Here is an 8,539-nt window from a genome sequence, read left to right as displayed (position 1 = left end):
CTACTATAAGATGGTTGGCGATGGAAAAGGGATGTAAGTGGGCAGGCCGATCTTTCATCAACTCTGGTGAAAAAGTGGCAAGGAGGGTAACCTCATTTGGGTGTGCTCTGTGTGCATCAGGGCCGCTCTCCCCCTCCACCAACATGGTACCCTTCCCTTTGTTCCTCCCCACCCTGACCTTCAAAATCTGACACCCACACCCCTCCCTAGGATGCCCGATCCCTCACTGCCCAAAACTCTCGGACTTATCTGAGTCCAGTATCCATCCTGTCTTCTTCATGGAACTACTTACAGTCTCAGCAGCACCCACTACCAATTTCTGGTGCCGCCGGGACTGCAAACTGTTGGAAAATCAGATTAGCTAGCAGCTCTCAAGGGTAGGACTTCCTTCCACTGAGGGGCAGAAGTCTACACAGCTTATTAAGGCTGCCCGCAGCACATTATTACTCCAGGGCAGCCTTTGAGAAAGTCAGGGGGTAGCGATCAATACACCCTGCAAAATTCACCCTAGTAAATGTTTTCCTCATCATGATGGGACCAGATGCTTTTGAGGCACTGCCTAACCAATGTTACCCACAAGACCCCAGTACTATGGACCATTCTGAAATTAATGAGATTTTGGGTTCATATTATGGCACAACTAAGAATGAGATTTCACTAAGAGTTTCATTCTCACAAAGGAAGCAGTTGCCAAGGGAGACTGTTGCAGATTACATTCTCGAATTAAAGAAACTCTCTCATCACTGTGGGTATGGTACGAAGTTGGGTATCGACTTTGAAGACACGCTCGTAGGAGGCCTAAAGAACAATAAAATCCAGGCATTTATGTTTTGGTAGTGGTTACAGTGACAACAAAACTGTAACTCAACCTGTTAAATTTCAGGTATTGTTGATATTGGTTTAGTCATATTTCATTCTGGGAAATTATGTATGTGTACCATATTAGATAAGTTTTTTTTTTAAGTGGGGAGGGAATGTAATATATTGTAATAGCTGAGCATTTTGTTATATTACCCTCTGTGTTTGCATGGTTCAATAACGGTTGCCTGCAGTTGAGCATGTGTTAACCATACTCAATGCAATACACAACACAAATTATTCCTTTAACAGAAGACTATTCTATTTACATAATAACACAAGAAATAAGAGCAGGAATAGACTTTTGGTCTATGTCAAGCCTGCTCCACCATTCAATACAATTATGGCTGATCCTGGGCTTCAACTGCACTTTCCTGCCCACTCCTTATATTCCTTGCTTCCTAGAGAGACCAAAAAGCTGACTATCTCAGCCTTAAGTATATTCAAGGATGGAGCAACCACAATACTCTGGGTAGAGAATTCCAAAGATTCACAACACTCTGAGTGAAGGCATTTCTCCTCATCTCAGTCTTAAATGATCAACCCCTTATCCTGACACTGTGCACCCTTGTTCTAGACTCCCCAGCCAACGGAAATAATGTCTCAGTATCCACCCTGTGAAGCCCCTTCATAATATTGAATGTTTCAATGATAACCCCCTTCATCCCAGGAATCAACCTAGTAAGCCTTTGCTGTATTGCCCCTTATGCAAGTATATCTTTCCTTAAATATGGACAGCAAAATTGTAGTTTTCTACCAGAGCCCTATACAACTGTAGCAAGAATTCTTTATCCTTGTACTCCATTCCCTTTGTAATAAAGGCCAACATGGCATTTGCTTTCCTAATTGCTTGTTGTACCTGCATGCTATCTTTTTCTGTTCCTTGTACACACACTCAAGTCTCTCTGAACAGCAACATTTTCAAGTTTCACGTTTTTAAAATATTCTGCTTAACTATTCTTAGGACCAAAGTGAATAATCTCATACTTCCCTATATTATACTCTATCTGCCACCTTGTTGTCCACTCACTTAACCTGTCCATATCTCTTTGCATCCTGTGTCCTCCTCACAGATTACATTCTCACCTAGCTTTGTATTGTCAGAAAACTTAAGATACATTTCTTTCTGTCTCCTGGTCTAAGTCATTAATATAGATTGTAAATAGCTGAGGCCCCAGCACTGATCCCTGCTAGTCAGTCTGCCAACTTGAAAATACCCATTTTATCCCTATTTTCTGCTTCCTGTCTGTTAACCAATTCTCTATCCATGCTAATATATCACCCCCAACTCCATGAGCCCTTATCTTATGTATTAACATTTTGTATAGCAACTCATTGAATGCCTTTTGGAAATCGAAGCATGCTACATCTACTGATTCCCCTTTATCGTCCCTATCAGTTATGTCCTCAAAAAACTCTAATAAATTTGTCAAACAGGGTTTCCCTTTCCTAAAACCATTTTTACTTGTTCCAATCATACTATGGTTTTTAAGTGCATCGTTAACACTTCCTTAATAATAGATTCCAGCATTTTTCCGATGACTGATGTCAGGCAAACTGAACTGTAGTTCCCTGTCTTCTCTCCCCGTACTTTCTTGAATAGCGGTGTTACATTTGCAGAAGTGCAGATTATTCCTTTGATAGGAAGTAATTTTTTCTTTTAACAGGAGTGTAGATTATTCTTAAAATGTTCTTACACAAAGAAGAATTTTAAATTTAAACTCACTTCTGTACAATCCATGCATTTCAGTCACAGCATGTTCATGAATTTGCAAGTGGGCAAGGTTTTCAAATTTTTATGTGACCTTTCCTTATGTATAAAAACTCATTAAAAAATATATTAAAAATAGAGCAGGTCTCAGTGAGGATAAATATTTGAAAAACATTCAAAAGTTTTCAATAAAACATCAAGAGAATGTTTTTTTCCTGTGGCACCTGAAAACCTCAAAGTGAAGGTACGCTTTGAACAACGCTAACTGGAGTATACTCCCAGTTGGAGTTGGAGTACTCTCCGTTGGAGTACACTCTCCGTTGGCGCACACTCTCCGTTGGCGCACACTCTCCATTGGCGCACACTCTCCGCTGGCGCACACTCTCCGTTGGAGTACACTCTCCGTTGGCGCACACTCTCCGTTGGAGTGTCAGGGACGAGTTAGTTTGAGGGGTGCAGCCTCATTCAGAATTCCATAGACTGCCACAAAGAAAATTCCGCAACTTGGACATATTGTAGTTGTGTAATGTACAAGTTTCACCTTCCTTTAAGCCACGTAATTAGTTTACAGATTATGTTGTGCCTCTGGGTGCAAAATATCCAGACCTAAATCTATAAAGGCTTGTATTTTGTATCTTTAACAGGAGTTAACATTCCCTTTGTGCTCACTTCTATATGGTGGCATACAGAGTCCCTCATCTACTTCAAGGAATACAGAAGGACAACAAGCAATGCAGAGACAGGTTTACAATGAAGTGTGTAAATGCACAGAATGTGCTGAACAAGGTTGGTGAGCTACAAGCACAAATACCATGTTAGAAAGGCTGGCTATGCTTAGATTGGATAAGTCCGGATGGCTTGCATCCTAAATGCTAAACGAAGTGAGGGTGTAAACAGTGGAAGGGTTTACAATAATCTCCCAATCTTCCTTAGATACAGACGACTGGAGTGTGACACCCCTATTCAAGAAAGGGTGTTAGGATAGTCCTAGCAACTAAAGGCCGGTTAGTTTAAGATTAATGTTGGGTAAGGTTTTAGAAACAATAATCAGGGGGAAAATCAACAGGCATGTGGAGAGGTTTGAGTAAATTAAGGAGAGATTTGTAAAAGATGGATTTTGCTTAACAATCTAATTGAATTTTTTGATGAAGTAACAGAGAAGGTTGATGAAGGGAATGCAGTGGATGTTGTCCAGATGGATTTTAAGAAAAAAACAAAAAGCTAAAAGCTACTGCAGATGCTGGAAATCCAAAACAAAAACAGAATTACCTGGAAAAACTCAGCAAGTCTGGCAGCATCGGCGGAGAAGAAATCAGTTAACGTTTCGAGCCTTCATGGCCCTTCGGCAGAACTGCAGCATAGTTTCAACAAGGGAGAAATATAAATTGGTTTAAGGTGGGTGGGGGGGGGGGAAGAGACACATTGAGGGTGTGGTGTGAGCAGATAATCAAAAGATGTCACAGACAAAAGGGTCAAAGAGGTGTTGAAGGTGGTGGTCTTTGTCTGAGAAAAGTGCTAATTAAGAATGGAAAACAGGATATTCAAAGTACAGCTCTAGTGGGGGTGGGGTGGAAAGACTAAAGGTTTTAGTTTTAGATTTAAAAATAATGGAAATAGGTGGGGAAAGAAGAATCTATATAAATTATTGAAAAAAAAGCAGGTGGGGGGGGGGGAAAAGAAACGGGGTGGGGAAAAGATTTTAAGAAAGCCTGATTGGCACTTAATTCAGTTGGACCTTCCTGAAAGTAGGTGACACAGGGCTCTTGCCAGCTCTCCAGACACTCGTCGCCCACATTAAATTCCGCCCAATGATAATGATAAAACTTGGAGATGTGGCAAACAGTGAGGATGATACCAATTGACAGCAACAGGATATAGATAGGCTAGAAGAGTTGGCAAACAAATGGCAGGTTGAATTTAATAGAGAAAAGTGTTGCAGAAAGGTAGGGAGAGGCAAAAATAAACTTAATGGCACAGTTCCAAAGAATGTGGAGGGACTCAGGGACCTGGGGGTTCATGTGCATCGATCTTTGAAGGTAGCAGGATATATTGCGAGAGTGATTAGACAAGCATAAGGGATCTTGGGCTTTTTAAATAGAGAGTAGAAAAGTAGTGAAGTTATGCTAACCTTTATAAAGCCCTAGTTAGGCCGCAACTAGAGTATTGTTTCCAGTTCAGGTCACCCACTTTAGGAAGGATGTGAGGGTCCTTGAGAGGGTGCTGAGGAGATTTACATTCTGGTTCCAGGGATGGGGGATTTTAGTTACAAGGTGAGGTTGGAGAAGCTGGGGTTGTTCTCCTTGGAGCAGAGGAGATTGAGAGGAGCTTTGGTAGAGGTGTACAGGATTATGACAGGTTTAGATACAGTTGATAAAGAAAAACTTCCCATTAGCAGATGGTACAAGGACTAGGGAACTCAGATTTAAGATTTTGGGCAAGAAATGCAGGGGGAATGTGAGGAAGAACTGTTTTATGCAGCGAGTGGACTTGGGACTCGCTGCCTACAAGGGTGGTGAAAGTGGAGATGATGAATGATTTTAAAAGAAGATGGTTGGGTGCTTGAGGGAAATAAATGACAGGGCCACAGGGATAAAGTGGGGGATGAAACTAATTGGATAGCTCTACAGGCACCCGGCGTGGATTCAACATCTGTTATGGCTGCAAGGGCTGGATTTTCATGGTCCCAATGGGACAAAATGGAGGTGGGAATGGGAAACAAAAAAGAGGCCATTGAGCATTTTTTAAATGAAATGAAGACACTAAAATCTCCACAGAAATTGAGACAATTAATTTGAATTCATTTACACATATATAGGTATGGGACTGGAGTTTAATTTTAAAGATTGAAATGGTATCAATTGAGCCAGGGGAATGAGTATCATATTTAGTATTCTGAAAAGGAAAATGAATTAAATTGAGGCAAGTTGATTAACTTTCAATTATGAGAAAGGCTTTGAACTTCAATTTAAAAAAACGATGTGAATTTAAATTAAGGAAAAGCACATAAGTGAAACAATGTATTTGAATTGCCTAAGAGATTGGGAAGAATTTAATTTCACAGAATCGCAGAATGGTACATTAGCTATGCGTCCCAACAGCACATACCTTCAGCTGTTTGCAACTCAATCACCGTTTGCTTGCAAACCTCAAAACATAGTGTTCAACATTAAACATTGTTTAGCAAATGTTGTCCAATCCTAATTGTGCTAAGAATTACGCCGAAAACCAATTTAAGATTATCAGTCGGGCTCACAGTGTGGCTCACTTACACATGCTAGAAGCCACGTATATTCACACACAGGGTCCTGTCCTTTGCGGATAGAAGGAGCATGTCCACATATTGCACCTTTTTCAGCTAAACAACGACTTGGAGGACAGCCATTCCCTGGTTCAGAGTTGACCTGCCTGGTTTGAAATTGAACAATAGCTTGGCATTTAACTGCTGCATTCTCCATCGCAATGCTTCTACCAATCAGCATCCATTTGCCAAACCAATCAGCACTCTCTTCTCATGTGGTATAAATTGTTGTTCCCTTTACTGTTGGTAATCTTGCGATCTGTCCTGATGAGTGTAAGACAAAAAGCTTAGACCTTTATGTCTCTTTTTTCCAGCAATAATTATAGAATTGATACAGCACAGGAGGAGGCCATTTGGCCCATTGTGTCCGTGCAGGCTCTCTGAAGGCACAATTCACCAAGTGCCATTCCCTCGCTTTCTCCCCATAACTCTGCACATTCTTCCTTTTCAGATAATAATCCAATTCCCTCTTAAATGTCTTGATTGAACCTCCACCAGGCACACTCTCAGGCAGTGCACTCGAGACCCTACTTTCTTCTTATATTCCTACTTTCAAGGCTTTGAAATCGAATCAAGAAAAGGGGATGAGGGGATTTTTAAAAAGGAAAGCTGCTGGACTACACAAGAAAAAAATCATTTGAACTGGAAAAAAAGATGTTTCAATAAATTCTGCACAAATCAAGTTTCCCTGATTGTAAAACTCCACATCGCTGGCAATCATGGGAACACCATCACCTGCAAATGGCCTTCCCAGTCACACACCATCCTGACTTGGAACTATATTTTCACTGCCACTGGGTCAACATCCTGGAACTTTCTTCCTAACAACACTGTGCGTGTACCTACAATACATGGACTGCAGTGGTTCAAGAAGGCAGCTCATCACCATTTTTGCAAGGGCAATAGTGTCCTCAGCCCAACCATCTTCAGCTGCTTCATCAATGATCTTCCTTCCATCATAAAGTCAGAAGTGGGGATGTTCACTGATGATTGCACAATGTTCAGCACCATTCGCGACTCCTCAGATACTGAAGCAATCTATGTCCAAATACAGCAAGACCTGGACAATATCCAGGCTTGGGCTGACAAGTGGCAAGTAACATTCGCGCCACACAAGTGTCAGGCAATGACCATCTCCAACAAGAGAGAATCCAACCACCACCGTTTGATGTTCAATGGCATTACCATCACTGAATCCCCCACAATCAACATACTGGGGGTTACCATTGACCAGAAACTGAACTGGACTAGCCATATAAAATACTGTGGCTACAAGAGCAGGTCAGAGGCTAGGAATAGTGCGATGAGTAACCCACCTCGTGACTCCCCAAAGCCTGTCCACCATCTACAAGGCACAGGTCAGGAGTGTGATGGAATACTCCCCACTTGCCTGGATGAGTGCAGCTCCAACAACACTCAAAAAGCTTGACACCATCCAGGACAAAGCAGCCCGCTTGATTGGCACCACATCCACAAACATTCACTCCCTCCACCACTGACACACAGTACACACAGCTGCTACTATCTACAAGATGCACTGCAGGAATTCACTAAGGCTCCTTCGACAGCACCTTCCAAACCCACGACCACTACCATCTAGAAGGACAAGGGCAGCAATAAATGGGAACACCACCACCTGGAAGTTCCCCTCCAAGCCACTCACCATCCTGACTTAGAAATATATTGCCGTTCCTTCAATGTCGCTGGGTCAAAATCCTGGAACTCCCTTCCTAACAGCACTGTGGGTGTACCCACACCACATGGACTGCAGCTGTTCAAGAAGGCAGTTCACCATCACCTTCTCAAGGGCAACTAGGGATGGGCAATAAATGCTGGCCCAGCCAGCGATGCTCACATCTCACGAAATAATTTTTTTTAAATCTGGGAAATAGAGAAAAGCTTCAACTTTTCTGCCAAGCATGACTCTCTCTTCACAGTTGATTGTCTGATATACTGATTGTCACGCTGACAAGCTGATTGCAAGTTCCTGTACATGGGCTCCTGTTCATCACCTATTTTATATTGCTGAGCTTTTGATCTGTCCTGGAGTTCAACGGGATTCTGGCTGTGTTTAATCATCCTTTCATTCTGCTGGTTACTGCCTCTTTCAGCTCTTTTCTGCCATCTGGTGGTTTAATTGCAAACATAAAAGGCTGATCATTCTGCACGCATTGTGAATAAGATGTGCATAATTATATAAATGTAATTCTATGTTCATGCAGTTCCATAGTTTGTATATTTGTATCAAGCCTTTTTGTGCTGTAAATCACTCATGTATAGTCTGAATCTCAATTTTAAAATTCTCATCCCTGTGTTCAAATCCCTCCATGACCAATCCTCCCTCTCTATCACTGTAACCTTTCCTGCAACCCTCCAGGAATGTTGTGTTTCTTCAATTTTGGCCTCTTAAAATGTGCATTCCTATTTTTAATTGCTCCACCATTGATGGCCGTGTCTTTAGCTGCTGAGGCCCTAAGCTCTGGAATTTCCTGTGCATGCCGCTTCTCCTCTCCACCTCACTTTCTCCCCCTTTTAAGATGCTTCTTAAAACATACCTCGTTGTCTCAGCTTCTGATCAATCTGTCCTAATATCTCCTTCTGTGGCTCAGTGTCAAATTTCATTTGATAACACTCCTGTAAAACAACTCAGTATATTTGCCTGGATGGGTGCA

Source organism: Cetorhinus maximus, chromosome 30 (assembly GCF_964194155.1).
Source record: "Cetorhinus maximus chromosome 30, sCetMax3.hap1.1, whole genome shotgun sequence".
Classification (NCBI taxonomy): Eukaryota; Metazoa; Chordata; class Chondrichthyes; order Lamniformes; family Cetorhinidae; genus Cetorhinus; species Cetorhinus maximus.
The sequence above is the reverse complement of the archived record's forward strand: the minus strand, read 5'-3'. Positions refer to the sequence as shown.